An 18,417-nucleotide genomic window follows, 5' to 3' on the forward strand; every position below is an offset into this window, starting at 1 on the left:
ATGTACCAGTCGCGGTGCACTGGCTGAAGCGAGAAATAGCCCAGTGATCCCACCGACGCGGATCGATCCCAAACCGACCGCGCATCAAGCGAACCGTTTACCACTGGGCTACGTCCCTCCCCCTTATTACAAGTGAAAGATATGTTTCTACTAAAACTGATCTTAATGCAGAGTTGCAGTCTGTAGTTAGTGTAAGGGCTAAAAATGAAAATCATATATTCAAGCTGAGATAGTGATTACAACTTAGAATGTTTAATAATTTAGTATTAAACATATTTATTTTAGTGTTTTCGATATTGTTTTTTGAGATCATGCATTTATATGTTTAAATAAGTGTTAGAGTTATCTGCCCCTTTTATTCAAAAAGAAAAATAAAACCCCGCAAATTTTAGATCCTGTTTCAAGACAATATAATTTAATTTGTTTCTGTTAAAAAACAAATCAATTGGAGTTTCTTGTTAGATTATATTGTGTTTAATATTTACCAAACATATCAACCAACCATCAAAAATTAATGTTTAACATAAAAGATGTATTTAAAAAAAACAAGAGTTAGATTTTCATGCCAAACACACCAGCATTTTCGTCAGACATTTTAACTGTGTAACAATCAATTATCTGTCAGTATACTAAGCAGTTTGAATTAACTTAATGACTCAGTTTTGACATCAAAATCACATTAGTGTTGTAGTTCTAAAGATATACAATTTTATTGATGGACTGGCGGCCATTTTTGAAAATGACCGCTATCTTGTTCGCTCCAACTTTAGAAAATGTCATCTTATATTTTCATGAACTCCGCACCACAGAGATTAATTTCCACCATAGTGACAAATGGTATACTTCAGGCCCCGGTATACTTCACTTGTTTGGGCTTCTGCTGCAGGACTCTATCGTAATAATCCTACGCCATATAACCGTAAATAAAATGTGTTGAGTGCGTCGTTAAATAAAACATTTCCTTCTATCGTAATAACAGTAATATTATTTAGGTGGAACAGAAGATGCATTTGTTTTTTTTAAAATAGCTATCAAAATACACAACTATTACTACTACTACTACTACTACTACTACTACTACTACTACTACTACTACTACTACTACTAATAATAATAATAATAATAATAATAAAACATTTCCTTCTATCGTAATAATAATATTATCTAGATGGAACAGAAGATGCAATATTAGTTGGGTTTTTTTGTTAAATAGCTATCAAAATACACAAATATTACTACTACTACTACTACTACTACTACTACTACTACTACTACTACTACTACTACTACTACTACTACTACTACTACTACTACTACTACCACATTCATAGTATTCTTTACAATAACAGCCATGATCAAGTGCATTTGTCTTCAACAGTAACATATTACGTAAATGTTATCTCGCAAATGAAGTGGCATTCATTGGTGCATTTACGGTTTACCCATTTCGAGTCATAATATTTATAGAAAGAGGCACATTATTCTTGTCTGCCAGTCTGAGGTTCGTGAGGTCTTTCAGGTTCGCGGTCCCAGTCGTTAAATGCAAGAGTAGCCCATCTCCAGTCGCCAATATCCTCAAAATCTGTAGCTCCGAAGTAAACGTCACCCATGCTATCTTCTGGGGAAATAAACAGATAGACACATTACTAGTATGGAACAATATTAGATTACGGTATACTAGATAGTATTCTATAGTTCGTCCCATCCTCCTAAGAAAATATTTGGGCTTTTTTGTAAACAACTTCAGTTTTGTTTGAAGTAAGAACAAATGTAAAAGTGTTTTGGAAAAAAGAAATTGTGTCCACTTTAGAAAACAATCGGCTCAAAAATAAATAACGTGTAGTAAATTCCGTAGCATGGAAAAAAAGCGTTCCCTGCAGGACGGACTTTAGTAAGATAGCTTGGATGTCAAACATTATGTCCATCATAATCATCTTTTTGGATATATATTCTTCGAAACTGTTGGCATAACGTGAAAAACATGACAACCAACCTCTACATGTTTAATTATAAAAATATTCACTTTCACGTATATACTGTTCACAATAAGTAGGGGAAATTCAAATATAGCATTAAATAATGGAGGTTTTTCAATAAATGTTTTAATAGGAATTATTACAAAAACACAACAAGTTATTGCACAATATATTAGCTTGAACTGTTCATGTCTGGATAGTTTCAGATGACCAAATGAAACACAAATTGATGTCACGTGTAGAGAGGGTGAATTTAACGTGTTTGTTTCAGTTGTTTTGTAACGGGTGAAACTCCCGCGATTTGCCAAACGTGTTCGGATCTGATGAGGCATGCTCCTTATCGAGCGTCCAATCTGATCTTGCCTCATATTTGTTTGAGCTTAACACAAATCTCGGCCGAAATGGTCGGTTGAGACTCACACTGTCTGAGACGTCGCTCCATGATGTCCCAGACTTGTTCGATGGGAGAAAGGTCGGGGATCAAAGCTGGCCAAGGAAGTATATTAATGTTTTGTTGTTGCATGAAAGTCCAGCCAACGTGACGCACGACGGTCAAAACTGTGTGTGCGATTTGACGATAGTTCCAGCATTCGACCCTCCCATGGACAATATGTGAAGTTGGGTTCTGGCAGTCATGGTGATTCCACCCGAGACCATAACTGATCACCCAAACCCCCGCACCAAAAAAATAAAATAATAATAATAATAATAAAAAATAAAAATAAAAAAAGAGAAGAAAAACAGAACCAAACAAAAGCAACCGGCCAGGATCGTGCACGGTTACCTTGGCAAAACACTGATAGGGACGTTTCCAAACCAGTAACACCGATCGTGAAAATCTAAAGTGTACCTGGATTCGTCAGAAAACATCACTCTGGCTCAGCGAAAGACCCCCCCCCCCCCCCCCCCCCCCCCCCCATTGTGTACATTGTTCGCACCATTGGCGTCTGGCAGAAATCAGTTATTTGCAAAGCATAGGGAGTGTGATGTAAGGCCGGCGCACGTGGAGATGCTGCGCATGCAGTCTGTTTCAAATCTTCCGACCCGAGACTCTCACCCCAGCTGTAATATGGAGGTGCTTGTATGTGAGATGCAGATTGGTCTAGATTCCTCAAATTGCTTATTTTGGACAGTATATTTGTATTTACTATATTTTAGCGTCCATGACATTTCATAGAATTTATTGTTTAATCATAACCTTATGTATACTACTTGGTTCGACAAAATGTACAGAGTATATCGCAAGTTTGCAAACTGTATGCATACTAAACTCCACTGAAAACGGACCAGTCACATTAGTAGTTGTAAAAAGAACGATATAAAAAGAAATAAAACTTTTGTGTGTAACTTGGTGTATTCTGACAATACAATAAATAGCTCCAAAATTGTATACACAGGTTAGAGTTATTGTGTGGTTTTCTTAGTAACCACACAATTGAAAATTGGATGGTGCGTTTTCACAGAAGTTTAGTGTATGTATGGCACCACTTTGAACACAGGTTAAAGGACGATTGCTGTTAAATTCGTCATCAAATGTGTTAACAGTTGTTTTACTATCTATGATACGACGGATGAAGGTGTTCTTCTCCTCTGTATCAGGTTCTATAAGCCGTGCTCCTTCGTCATGGCAAGTCTGGCTGGCATCGAAATAGTTCTTTTTCACGGTGTATGTTTTGTAGAATAACGGTAAAGTTGGCGCCTTTATGTACCCCTTGTCTATAGGCGATGTGTCATCTGTTTAAATAAGAGCAACATTATTAGTGTTAGTAAATGGATGTTTAATGTTCCAGCATTCCGTGTGTACATGGGATTTACATAAGAATGCTTGGTTAAAACACATATTCAGAGAAAATACAATCCATATTCCGCACGATTAAATCTCAGCCAACAAATCTAAAATCGTTAATTCAACGGATATTTGACAAGTCCACCGTACGAAACTGCACTAGGCATATATAGATTTGAACGTTGTGAGCAAATTAGTTAACAACGTCCGCACAGGCAATGCAGCACAGTGATATTATCGATATATTTCTGTAGATCCAATTTGTTTTCAAAATATTGTGTGAATGTATCTATGCATGCATGTATGTATGTGCATAAGTGTATGCATATTTATATGTTGTATGTATGTCGGGTTTAACTAGGACATACGTCGATATAACTTCACGGTCACAGTGAATAAAAAAAATAAAAACTATTTTTTCGGCCTCACAAACCTTAGGTTTCAAATCGCCTGCAGTCCTCAGACAACGAACATAACTATTCCGAGCATGTATTTGTTTATGTATGTATAGGTATGTTTTGTGTATGTAGGTATGTATGTATCTATGTATGTATGGATGGATGGATGAAAATATATGCGTATGCATAAAAATATGTATATTACCAACGGAGGAAACTGCAAAATATTTAAAGGAACGATAAAATTGCCCTAACTCCGAATAACATTACCAACTCTCTCATGATCTGTCTTGCATTGAAGTTTATTTAAACATGACTAATTTATTTCAGAATAGAATAAAATATTAACATTGCTTAACTGAAGATCTTGAAATTAACTTACCTGTAAGGCAGGAGGTAGTGACCCTTGAAGCCCGTTTTTCAATCACACAGACCTTGTCTAATTGACAGTAATGTTTTTCGCAGACAAGAGAAATTCTCTAAAATACAAACAGCTCATTGATAGATCACAACAGCATTTAATTATTTTGAAAGTTATTATATCATGCAATTTTATTTCAGTAAGGTATGCATTTCTTTCTGTCTCGATATATCAGAGATGGGGCGATTACTTGATAAAAGTAATCGATTACGATTACGATTAATTTAGAATGTCACGATTACGATTACAAGAACATTGCTTTGTCCAGATTATCAGTATCATCATGATTATCATTATCGTCATTATTACATTTCCACAAATATACACAAATATTGAAATGATGTTACCAACTTGAAATTATTCACTTTCATTCACAACCATACCGATTTCATTCATTGAAAGACATAATGGGTAATTTTGGATTATTTATGAAATGATTTCAAAAATTTATGAACAGGGAGGGAATCAGTTTCCAAAACGAGATTTATAATTCTTAAATTTGGATTATTGACGAAAAGGTATATTATTGTATCAATGCATAATATATATTTTATGTTTTTATTATTGAACTGAGCCATACTTAGTTATTGTAAACAGTCTGATCACTGTTACTTGCTTTTTATTGTTTGTAGAACGTATACATTTTAATATCATCCACAAATTAAATGTTTTTTTGTTTTTTATTAAAATCAAATTAGTATGATTTCAATATAGAATTTTGAACAGCAAGTATCCAGAAACACTACTACTTAATTTTTTTTTAAGTGTGACAAAGTTCATAATTGAAGAAAAGAAGTAAAATTATGGATTCTATGTAAAACAGGAAACGCAATCAATTTCAGCAAAGATATTGTCATACAGTAGCTTCATAAATTGGTTAACTATAAACATCAAGTATTGTATCTACAGTATGAAAATACAGAAATATATATATAAATAGCATTAACAATATGCTAAAAACTAAATTTGATATCGAAAAATATATTCTTTTTCAAAATTGCAACTATGAAACATTCCATAAAATTAGAATCCTTGGCTTGACCTTTTTATTGAATGAAACTTAACAATACCACTTTATACCAACAGGAAAAAAGCAGAAATTTAGCTTGTCTGGAAATAGATTTCGTCCAAAGCAAACCTTCTTAATTGTTTTTCAAAATATTGACTTTTTTCAATGTTTTTTCTTCGCTTCCATACACAGCATGTTTCTTACCCTTCCAAGCACACTTTTTTCTTTCTATTTTCTTTTACTATTCTGTTTTGATTTTAAGTTAAATTATATACATTATCCCTATACGTGTGAAATAATAATACAGTAATGGTAATGATGGCAGTGGTGATGATAATAATAATAATGATAAATGTACTATTTTCTATTTCAATTTATCATTTAAATCAATTTACTTTAACTTTCCTCCAATATTTCGTTCTTCTTGCTTTCTCTCCTATTCAGTTATGTACAATGCTTAACATATACTAAAAGGCAAAAGTTATTGTGACACACGAAAGACAAAGAAAATTGATGATACGTTTTTACTGCCGCGTATGAAACGTTATAACATGGAAAGAGAAATGTCCGCAGGTATGGAAACGAGCAATAGTCCATAAAAAGGGCGCTCTTGCCATATGCAAATGAGTCACATCACTAGAGGGGGGTCCAGAGGGAAGTTCACACAGTCAGTAGCGAGTGTGTCCACCTTGAGCATTGATACAGGCCTGGCACCGTCGTCTGATTGAGGCCACTAAACGCTGGAGAAAGTTCCTGGGAATGCCATTCCAGATCTGAGGAAGGATGAGCCATCTATCTTGGCGAGGGGTTTTCACGGGTGGTCGACCGCTACGGGGACGGTCCCTGACCTGGTCGTTTTGTTGATATCGTTGCCATAAGTGCTATATGGTGTTTCTGTGGACGTTGAATTGACGTGCGACGTCACGCTGAGAGGTCCCAGATTCAAGCATCCCTATGACTCGCCATCTGACATTTTCACCGAAGTGTGGCATGACGAAATTGCATCAACTAGTTCACTAATGGTGTTTTTCTGACTCCTGGACTTTTGAAGGCTGCACAGAGTGGCAATGATTTGCGACTGAATGTCTGTCGTTTTATGGTGAACACTGGGCAGGATTTCTCCCGAATATTCCATGTTTCTTGCATAAAGCATGCAATCGCTGCAGCAACTGCTTGGTTGCATTCCTTCGAGCTGTTTCATGCACATTTTCTCTGGTTTACATCCATAAATCCATTCACAAATGTATTACTCCAAACAATCCATGTCACAATAACTTTTGCCTTTTAGTATATTAAATGATTGTAAAGTAGCGATACCAGGGTACCATTACTGGCACTACTATATTTTTATACTGGGGTCAATAAACTTATTAAATATATAATAATATTAATAATAAATCCATCAATGAACAAACAACGAAAGAAAAGAACAAATAAGTAAACAAATAATTAAACTTGTATCTACATACATGTACATGTATATGTGCACAAGTTGCTCATTGCATTTAATTAAATAACACATTTATACCCACATTGCTTTGTGCCATATTACAAGGATAATTGTATCAAAAGTAGAAGTATTTTGGTCTTGTTTTTTTTTTTTTAGAAGCGCCGCGTTTCGTTTTTTTTTTTATCAGAACTGTTTTTATTTTAAGGGGGATAGAGGATTCGAAAAAAGAGAGAAATTAATGCATCCAAAAATATAATTAGGGGTCGGCTCTTTTTATATCTAGGTTAGGTAGGGTTCATGCCCTGGTTTATATTAATTTGATAGTCCAGTCATTATGATCCCTTGTTTCTCAAGACAAATGTAATGATAGTTCTACTAAGAGAGTAGTAGACAATGGAAGATCAGTTCTACTCACTGACCCGTACTGCTTCTAACTATAGGCACTGCTACTGGAGTCTGTGCTAAACATACATACATGTACGTTTAGTACTTAATTATGAGTAATCATGAAAGTAATCGCGGATTACGATTACATTAGAAATAACACCTTTTCCATCTCATTACTTTTTAATATATCAATCAATAAAGCTGTCGGCTTTTCCCCCCAATTACATTCACTATCCACATAAAAAACATTGATCTTAAGGAAAAAAAGAAGAAATTCTCTATTAGGGGTCGTTTGTCATAAGCAGGGTTCCCAGAAAATTTTTAGCGCGGTAATTTTTAGGGCTCAATGAAACATTGTGGTGTGTTTGTCATAAGCAGGCGCGTGTGTGTGTGTGTGTGGTGGGGTGTGTGTGTGTGTGTGTGTGTGGTGTGGGGGGGGGGGGGTCCCTAGACTGGCGATCGACGTTTATAGCGGGGTCGAGTTATGGTCCCTATGAAAATATATTTAGAAAAAACTGAATTTCCTTGGGCAGGGAGTGGTTTTGAACTCCAAAACCCTCCTAAAATGAGCACTGCAGCCAAATCGGTTCCGAAATAAACGAGCGAGGAGGTAGTCCGGTTTTGTAATGTTTCTCAGTAGGATAATTAAGCCAAATGTTGTTTTTAAATTTTGGCATCTGGTCAAAACGTTTAGGTAATTTGGATATTAAATTTTAAAGTTTCCGCCGAAATATAATGGTTGGATTTTTTTTTTTAACTTACCCCCAATGACTAAAAAAAAAAAAAAAAGTTTGTTTTATTTAACGACGCCACTAGAGCACATTGATTTTTTATCTTATCATCGGCTATTGGACGTCAAACATATGGTCATTCTGACACTGTTTTTAGAGGAAACCCGCTGTCGCCACATAGGCTACTCTTTTACGACAGGCAGCAAGGAATCTTTTATTTGCACTTCCCACAGGCAGGGTAGCACAAACCATGGCCTGTGTTGAACCAGTTATGGACCACTGGTCGGTGCAAGTGGTTTACACCTACCCACTGAGGCTTGCGGAGCACTCGGGGTTTGGAGTCGGTATCTGGATTAAAAATCTCATGCCTCGACTGGGATCCGAACCCAGTACCTACCAGCCTGTAGACCGATGGCCTAACCACGATGCCACCGAGGCCGGTATCCCCAATGACTAAGTCTATCTAATAATACAATTTACTCAACTTATATTCTTTATTCAGAATTATGAACACATACAAATAATAATCCGATTTATCTTCTGCCAACACTCGTTACAACAGATGTGGATCATTGTTTATTAAGCTTTAAAAGAGGCGCGATTATTTCGTAACACTTTCGTCGGTATCTTCCCCTTTTCCGAAATTAATATATATATATATATATATATATATATATATATATATATATATATATATATATATATATATATATATATATATATATATTGTTTTTGCATACTTCTGCCATGGGCTTAATGAATACTGTTCAATAATTATTATTAATTTTAGATCAGCCCATCTAAATTTGCGCCGAAATTATATTATATTAATAATTTATATAGGTTAGGAATGTTAATATTTTTCTTTAAGGGCGCAGTCAAACATTATTAACCTCAATTAATATTCAAAATTTCAAAATTGACCGTATTTGTTAGGTTATGCCTATCCCGAACCTATCGGAGGCCGTTCACGGGATAGGCGTGTTCGAAACCCTAGTGGTATATGGGCACGTTAAACTAGTTACTAAGCTAAGCTAAGTCGGTGTCCTAATCACTGGGGAACTGCGGTCAATGTTTGAAAGGTGACCACTGGCAGACTAGAGGTAAGATCGCATGCCGTTGTAGACAGAGCTAATTACTACAGAAACCGTTACTTTGTCCGGTTTAGGCAGAGTTTTATTCCTAATACATTAACGGTAGCTGGACGGGACTTTAAAACTGTACCGGTTTACAAAGAATGCCGGTTTAGACGGACGCCAGTTTGGACAGAGTCTACTGTATATATATATATATATATATATAGATAGATAGATAGATAGATAGAACGTATTAAATATATCTGCACATACCTTAGGCCAGTTCGTCATTTCAGAAAATACGCTTCCGTTCCTGAATGATGGACTGTCGGTAGTTCCTTCATTCAATTCGCAGAATTGTGTGTGAACGTCAAAGTTGATAGATTTACATCTGGCTCTGAACAGACATTGCTGAACACACCGCAACAAACTGAAATCTTTAAATATTTTAAACGTGCTTCTCAGAGAAGTGTTGTATTCTATCAGATGGTGGAACTGGTCAATTGTTGATCATACGGGATACGAACAGCTTGCCAGTCTGTAAGTATAAAGGAATACCAACACAACTGCCAACATTAATGTCTTCATAATGTGGCACAAATCAACTATATTTTCTACAGTTTATCTCCGTAATGGTAATTGTTGACAAATTCACTTCCAAATTGTATTTCTTTCTTTCTTTTGGATTTTCTTGTTTTGTTTTGTTTTATTTTGTTTGTAGGGGTTTTTTGGCGGGTGGGAGGGTCTAAAATATTAAAGCGTCTTTACGTGCAATACATTGATTGAATTTTTCGATCTCGGTCTTACGAAATGTATTAATTTTGAGATGATGGTCTCTCCGCGTAAACTACTTACGATTTATGCTTGCTCTTAGGCAATATATGATAACTGTATCTGTCTTATGAATTGCGCCTGTTCCGACCAGGTTCCCATCACTGGTATATCAACGACAGAGGTATGTACTGCACTCTATATCTCTCTCCCACTCTGGCAAAATGCATATAAACGATACAATGTCACTGCTAATGATACAGTGCATCGCTTTTCCTGTGAGATTATATGGCAGAATTGTCAAATATACCTAATAGTCTATTATTGATTAACAAATGTGCTCTGATGACGATGTTAAGAAGTGTCTTTAACTGACAAGAAATTCCAACAGCTATACGTTTTGTAATACACCTGTTTGCGCTTTGACTGATAGTTGACTTCGCGTTTTCAACAGTGGTCTGTTTCGAAACAGCTCGTTCTACTTTGTGAACCTGAGTGCATTCTTTCTGCAACAGATTTTCGTTGACTGAACGGTAAAAATATACGTATATGTATGTATGTATGTATGTATGTATGTATGTGTCTGTCTGTCTGTTTGTGTTTGTGTGTGCGTGTTTGTGTGAGTGAGTGTGTGTGTGTGTGTGTGTGTGTGTGCGTGCGTGTGTTCGCGTGTATATAGGTATGTATGTACAGGGGTCGAAATTGGCTAAACTTTCCGTCGGATATTCGGTCTAGGCAAGCTATAAATTATGCCAGCCCGAAACAAAAGTTGGCGGACCAAACATGTTATAACTATAACTGAAACAAATGTCAAGTTATGATATCTGATAACAATGCAATGTATTTATTGGAATAGCAAGAAGGACAACACACCACTAGGCAGAGGTTCATAGAATCAACCACTATTTTGTCAAACTAACGACTTCAAATTTGTTTTAGTGTTGTACCAAACACATTGATTGTTGAAAAAAAATACTAGGAACTTACGGCCATAGTGGCCGGAGAAAAACTGTACCCCTCGCCAGCCCCCTCCCCCCCCCCCCCCCCCCCCCCCCCCCCGCACACACACACACACACACCTACACCCCACCCTCCGTCTGCCATGGGAAGATTACAATAAAACTGACAGTTTTAACTGTATTTATAATTTTAAAAATATATGCTTGTGCCATCCGCTGTATTTCAGAATTCGATCATCCGGCCCAACTTCACTAATAGACACAACAGCCAGGGCACCACGACTGGTATATCAAAGGCCGTGGTATGTGCTATCATGTATGTGGGATAGTGCATATAAAATATATCTTGCAGCTAATGAAATTGTTTTTAGCGCATTTACTCTCTAAGACAATAAACATATCACAATTACCAAATGTTTGACATTCAATAGCCGATGATAAATAAATGAATGTGCTCTAGTGGCATCGTTAAATTAAACATGAATGAACGAATTAATGTTTAACGACACCCCAGCACGAAAAATGCATCGGCTACTGGGTGTCAAACTGTTGTAAATGTAAACACAATGTGATGATCAACATCAATATAAAAATTCAAGTGTCAAATAAAACACAGTGTAAAGAACTGTGCAAAAATACAAATATCACAGATAGATACAATTAAAATTTACAATAAAAGTCAGTATAACGTAGGAACTGTAAAATAAGTTCTGGATGGAATCGAAATGATTCCATCACATTTCTTTGTCCAAATAAATCTTTTCGAGTTGCTGACAACTGCTTACACTCCACCAAAATGTGGCGCACAGTCAGAAGACACTGACAGTGCTCACACTGAGGTGGAGGATCTTTCTTTAAGATAAATGAATGGGCCAAGTAAGTATAACCGATGCGGGCACGACACAAAACTATTTCAACCTTTCCTGTACTGTCTATAGGAGGACTGCCACTCTCCCAAGACTGGCTTGATAGCATGAAGCTTGTTCGCAACCTCACCATCCCAATCACGTTGCCAAGACGAAAAGATAAATTGGTTGATACAATATTTAAAATCAGTATAAGGTACACCAACCCTGGCATGAGGCAAATCCAAAGCAGATTTGGCAGCAAAATCTGCCTTTTCATTACCCCTGATGCCAACATGGCTGGGTACCCAACAAAATACAACATCTTTATTGGCAATAGATACAAAGACACACTTTCGTATCACCATCCCAATTAAGGCGTGGTCCAGCTTCATATTACGTAAAGCTTGGAGACACGAAAGTGAGTCAGTAAAAATAATAAATTTGGATGCATTAGAATCCTTTATTTCTTCCAAGGCTTTAATAACTGCCCAAACTTCAGCACTAAATACTGATGCCGAGTCAGACAGTCTCATGGAAATGATAGTGTCTAATGGAAAAACTGTAGCACAAGCCACAGAATTCAGGAATGTAATCACGGTACTTGTCTTGAATTTCCATGAACAACTGTTTAAACACAACAGCATCTGTACAATCTTTCTTTAGGTGCGAAAGATCAAATACAATTTTAGGTGGTGTAATACACCATGGTGGTAAAACAAAATATGAAGGAGTTTCCAAAGTGTCTGATAAATCAATGTTGGGAAAGTGACAAAAAGCGCTTAATGCGAAGACCAAATGTACGAATAGCATTTAGCCTTGTATCAAACAACTTCATATATTTGTTATCAAACACCGCATCATGTGTTGGATGTTTTGGTAACGATTTAATCTTGGCAGCATACTGCAGAGAAAGCTTGGCACGCCTAGCACCCAAACAAGGTTCGTGTGCATCAACGTACAAGCTCTCTACAGGAGATGTTCTAAATGCACCAAGACAAAGCCTAAGTCCCTGATTGTGTATAGGATGTAGCATCTGCAAGTACGACTTGCGTGCCGACCCATACACAATGCATCCATAATCTAGTTTAGACCTCACAAGAGATCTATACAGACGGAGCATAACCTTTCGGTCTTCTCCCCATTCCGTATTACCAATAACCTTTAAAATATTAAGAGCTTTTAAGCCCTTCTTTTTAACATATTTAAGATGGGGCACAAAAGAGATCTTCCTGTCAAATATAACCCCCAGAAATTTAGTCTCCTCCACAACAGGAATTGGATTTTTGTCCAAAAACAACTGAGGATCTAAGTGGAGACCTCGTTTCTGGCAGATATGCATACAAACCGTTTTTGACTTTGAGAATCTAAAGCCATTGTCAGTTGCCCATTGATGAAGTTTATTCAAACAAAGCTGCAACTTACGTTCAATGATACTCATATTGGACGATCTATAGGAAATCTGAAAATCATCGACATATAACGAGCAATCCACACCAGGTGTTAAACTCTGGGAGATGCTGTTAATTTTCACAGAAAATAAAGTTACAGACAGGATGCTACCTTGAGGCACACCCATTTCTTGTGGGTGAACATCAGACAAAGTCGACCCCACCCGGACTTTAAAAGATCTATCTCTTAAAAATTGAGATAGAAATTTAGGAAGTCGACCTCTAAGGCCCATGCCATGGAGGTCGTTTAAAATCCCATACTTCCACGTGGTATCGTAAGCTTTCTCCAAATAAAAAAAAAACTGAAAGCAAGTGCTGATTATGGATGAAAGCTTCCCTACAAAACGTTTCAAATCTAACCGTGCTACATCTAGATCTGAACCCACATTGCACATTAGTGAGCAATTTGTGGGATTCAAGATACCAGACAATTCTACGATTGATCATTCGTTCCATGGTTTTACAAATGCAACTTGTCAAAGCGATAGGGCGATAGCTAGTAGGATTGGTTGGATCCTTACCAGGCTTGGGAATAGGAATGATAATAGCTTTCCTCCAATCAGAAGGAAAGTCTCCAGAAATCCAGATGTTATTAAAAATATTCAACAGAACCATCAAAGATGATTCAGGTAAATGTTTCAATAACTGATAATGAATTTCATCTGGTCCTACTGAAGTATCATGGGCTCGACGAAGAGCATCCTGCAATTCCTCCATAGAGAAATGCCTGTTGTATACTTCAGCATTTTCGGATGAAAAATTAATGGACTGCTTTTCAGCTTTAGTTCTGACAGATGTAAAAGCATCTGTACTGAAAGCAGAAGATGAGTTATGAGAAAAGTTGTCTGCCAATGCATTGGCAATGTCACGATGAGACGTGACATCCGTATCATTGACAGACAAATGATGCACTGTATTACTGGATTCTTTACCTTGGATTTTATGGATCCTATTCCAGACAGATTTCACCGATGTTTGTGAATTCAACTTGGAGACAAAAGTTCTCCAAGATGTTTTTTTACTCTGTCTAATCTCTCTGCGAGCCTTAGCTCTAGCAATACGAAATGCATCCAGGTTGTCTGCTGTAGGTTCACGTTTGAACCGCTCAAGCAACCTGTTTCGCTCTTTGAATGCATCTTTGCACGTATCATTAAACCATGGTTTATTGAAACGCTTTGGCACTGCCGAAGTCTTAGGAATAGTTCCATCTGCAATGTCCTTCAAGATGGAAGTGAATAAAGACATGGGATCATCCGCATCAGTAATGGCAAATTGTTGCAGACGAGTGCTGCACAGATGCTGAAACAGACCCCAATTTGCCTTCGCCAACTTCCACCTTTGAACCCTTTCAAGTGATGGTGGTCCATCATTCTCCAAAATAATGGGAAAGTGGTCACTACCACAAGGGTCTGAACCAACTTTCCAGGAGAAATCAAGAAAAAGTGAAGGACTACAAAGGGTTAAATCTATAGAAGAGAAAGAACCACTAGCAGAATGAAAATATGTATGACTTTTATCATTAAATAAAAGCAAGTAATTTTTGAGAATTAAGTCTTCTAATTGTTTTCCTCTAATATTGACATCCTCGCATCCCCACAAAGTGTGGTGACCATTAAAATCTCCCATAACAATGAAGGGAGTAGGGAGCTGGTCAAGAAGACCTTGAAGATCCCTAGGATTAAAATTAAAATGATTACGAATTGGCAAGTAAACTGAACATAGAGTAAAAGTTTTATGAGCCGTGACTTTTACAGCCACAGCTTGTAAATTTGTAGTTAATGGTACTATACTCTGAGGAATGTTTTCATTAACAAGAATGGAAACACCCCCAGATGCTCTATTGCCAGTTTCTTGAAACGTATGATAAAGGTTAAATCCTCTCATAGTAATATGATCAGTGTCCTTCAAGAAAGTTTCTTGAAGACACACTGCAAGAGGATTATGTTTTTGAATTAAAAGACTTAATTCATCAAAATTGGGCCTAAGCCCACGGCAGTTCAATGAGTTAGTCATTGGGAGGAAGTATGGGTGTTAATTTAGACTTTCCCTTTGATTTTTGTGATTGCGAGTTTTGTGATGAAGCACAAATCTCATCACTCACTTCCATATCTAAAGGATCAAAGGGATTACTGATAGGGACGGCACGTTGTTCAATCTTCTTCAAACGTCCCGACCAACCATCCTTATTGTGACTTTTGGTGCCTTTTCCTGACAAAGGTCTGCTAGGACCTGGCTCCTCAGCAGTTGAACCTTTCCACGGATTCGTAGAATCCAAAGACACTTGGGTCATTTTTGTAATTTTTATCTGTGAAGCTTTATTTGCCTGTAGCTGAGATTTTATAATATCAAAAACCTTCTTAAATCGGTCTTCGTTGATTGGCCAAGTTAAATCTGTCTGGACTGAAGCATTGCTTGTAGAGACCTTAACAGCAGCAGCATACGATTTACCCGCTGCAACAGGCGTCATGGTCTCCACAACCTGTCTAGCTTCAGTGAAAGACAGACGTTTGTAAATTTTTACTTTCTGAACCTGTTTTTAAAATTTCCACTTTGGGCACTCTCGGGAGTACGCTTAATGCGCGGTCGGTCTGGGATCGATCCCCTTCGGTGGACCCATGGGGCTATTTCCAGCCAGTGCTCCACAACTGGTGTAACAAAGGACGTGGCATGTGCTATGCTGTCTGTGGGATGGTGCATATAAAAGATCCATTGCTGCTAATCGAAAATGAAGTGCCGACAGCTTGTTTCGTCTCTTAATATCTGTGTGGTCCTTAACCATATGTCCGACGATGTATAACCGTAAACAAAATGTGTTGAGTGCATCGTTAAATAAAACATTTCCTTCCTTCTGTGGTTCGTAGCATCAAAGCTGCAGAGCTAAAACATTTACACATCGACGTCTCGTGACAATCCTTGCATCAACTTGAGATGCAACAGGACCACGTGCAGTTAACACCTGCTTGACAATTGATAGGTGGTAAAGCGTTCGGCTGTCGTCGTCACGTGTATATTCCTTTGATTTCACACTGTTGGGTAATAGATGATGGAATACATAATTGAATATCTTGACTCAATTGCCATAAGAAAGTCAACATAGTGAATACAAAGAGATCGCTGCCTTTGTCAATTAACAACTAGTTAACCGATCAAGACAAATTAATCCTACTTTTACCGGTCCACAATTTCTCAAAACCATAATTCACATCATTAGTTGCATTCTGTAACAATCGGTATCTGCTTGCGTTTTCTTTTGAGCTCGACAAAACAATTTTAGTACCTTGTTCAATGGTTTAGATATTTATATTCGTTCATCTTAGTGTTACAGTAACTACATGTACAAATCATGTGTTTACAGTCAAATGTGAGCATATCTTTTGATGGTTAGTTACATGCTCGCAATACCGGTACGGCATTGATTTCAGATCGCGCAATTCATATTTATCTTTTAAGAATATTTTTTTGTATCTTACCACATAATATTATTTGCAACAAACAGAGACATTTTTCAGTGTAAAAGTCTACGTTGGGACCAAACACATATATCAACACAAACGTAATATTGACTCAAACGTATCGACTCAACCGAGATAAAAACATGACAGTTACTACCTGTGTGTGTGTATATATATATATATATATATATATATATATATATATATATATATATATATATATATATATATATATGTGTGTGTATGTGTGTGTGCGTGTCTGTGTGTGTGTGTGTGTGTGTGTGTGTGTCTGTGCGTGCGTGCGTGTGTGTTGAGTAACTGAGGTTGACTGGCAGTCATGCGGTAGATCTATACAAATGTCTGTCCATGTGATGGCGTTACATACTGTATCATCGTACGATAAACATAAAACATAGCATGTATATATATTTTGCTTAATAGCTCTATTTAAACGATCAGCGATAGTACCAATATACTGTAAACAAACTGTCGCCCAATAACTGAATTGAATATGTACTTGCATCTGAGAACTGTCATGTGTGACAACAATAATTGATTGCTTCACAGGAACAGGCATTTGTTTGAACTCAGACATGTTTTGACACAAACTTCTGAAAGGGAAGTTCATGCATGATGCATTAAAATAAATCGATATGAAGAGTCTATTCATCACTGACACTTGACTGTTTTGTGTGCTCTCTCCGCAGAGGAAATCAATGTCTGATGATCTATTTCGTTTTGTTCGTTTCAATATATGCTAGGCGGTTTATTGGAAAGTGAAATGAGTTCTGTTAGCTAAACGGCTCTCCCACCTCCTCCAATTCAGCTTAGTTGTATACACGTAATTGTATCCAGAGAAACGTATCAACAAATAACAGTGCCACTATAAGTCCTGTTGAATTATTTAACGCCTGGGCTATTATTTGTATTATTATTAGAAGTGGTAGAAGTAGTAGTAGTAGTAGTAGTAGTGGTAGTGGTAGTGGTAGTGGTAGTGGTAGTGGTAGTGGCAGTAGCAGTGGTAGTGGTTTGGTAACGTGCAATTATCTGTGTACTCACGTAGTAGTACAGTGTTAGCTGTTTCTAATGTTAAATTATCTGTGACCTGCATTTTTTCAAATTCGCTATACACCTGCATTTTCTTCGCTATTGAATTCAAGCATTTCCTACTGCTAGGTCCATAATGTAGGGCGTGTAGTTACAAGATGTCCCGTGCAAATGTCGTGATAATTTTGGAACCAGTGACATGTGTAATGTTTTTTGTATATTGATTCAGAAAAAAACCAACCCAATATGGTTCCTTTTATTTTTATGAATGTTAAGGTCATTTCGAGGTCACACAGTGAAATAAGATGTCACGGTATAATGTCTTTAAAATGTTTAGCATATCAAAATAAATGTCACCATGTATTTTACACTGAAATATAAATACATGTTTATGTTGTTACTAGGGGCGGTTACAGGAATATTAAAACGGGATGCGGGATATTTGGCGTGCTAACGGCTATTCGTGAATATCACATTTTGGCCAAATACACCAGAAGGTGGGTACAGTTTCTTTCAAAAAGGGGGTATCCAGTGTCTGTCAAAAGGCAAGCTATTCTGCCCGTCAGACAGGAGATATTCAGTATTTGTCTGTTACTCACAACTGGTGCCCCCACCCCCACCCGAATGCGACCCTAGCTACTCAGGTGATCCCACACAA

At 37.1% G+C, this 18,417-nt stretch overlaps 1 long non-coding RNA gene across 1 annotated transcript in view; it reads right to left on the bottom strand.

The window, feature by feature from the left end:
* Positions 1-4,551: 4,551 nt before the first annotated feature.
* Positions 4,552-18,417, bottom strand: part of LOC121374468 — a 15,784-nt gene continuing 1,918 nt past the window's right edge. Inside the window, exons 2-3 of the long non-coding RNA XR_005958241.1 lie at positions 9,508-9,772; positions 4,552-4,639 (exon numbers count right to left, since the gene is read on the bottom strand). This is a non-coding gene — a long non-coding RNA (uncharacterized LOC121374468). The remainder of the gene's footprint in view (positions 4,640-9,507; positions 9,773-18,417) is intronic.

This window comes from Gigantopelta aegis, chromosome 6, assembly GCF_016097555.1.
Source record: "Gigantopelta aegis isolate Gae_Host chromosome 6, Gae_host_genome, whole genome shotgun sequence".
Classification (NCBI taxonomy): domain Eukaryota; kingdom Metazoa; phylum Mollusca; class Gastropoda; order Neomphalida; family Peltospiridae; genus Gigantopelta; species Gigantopelta aegis.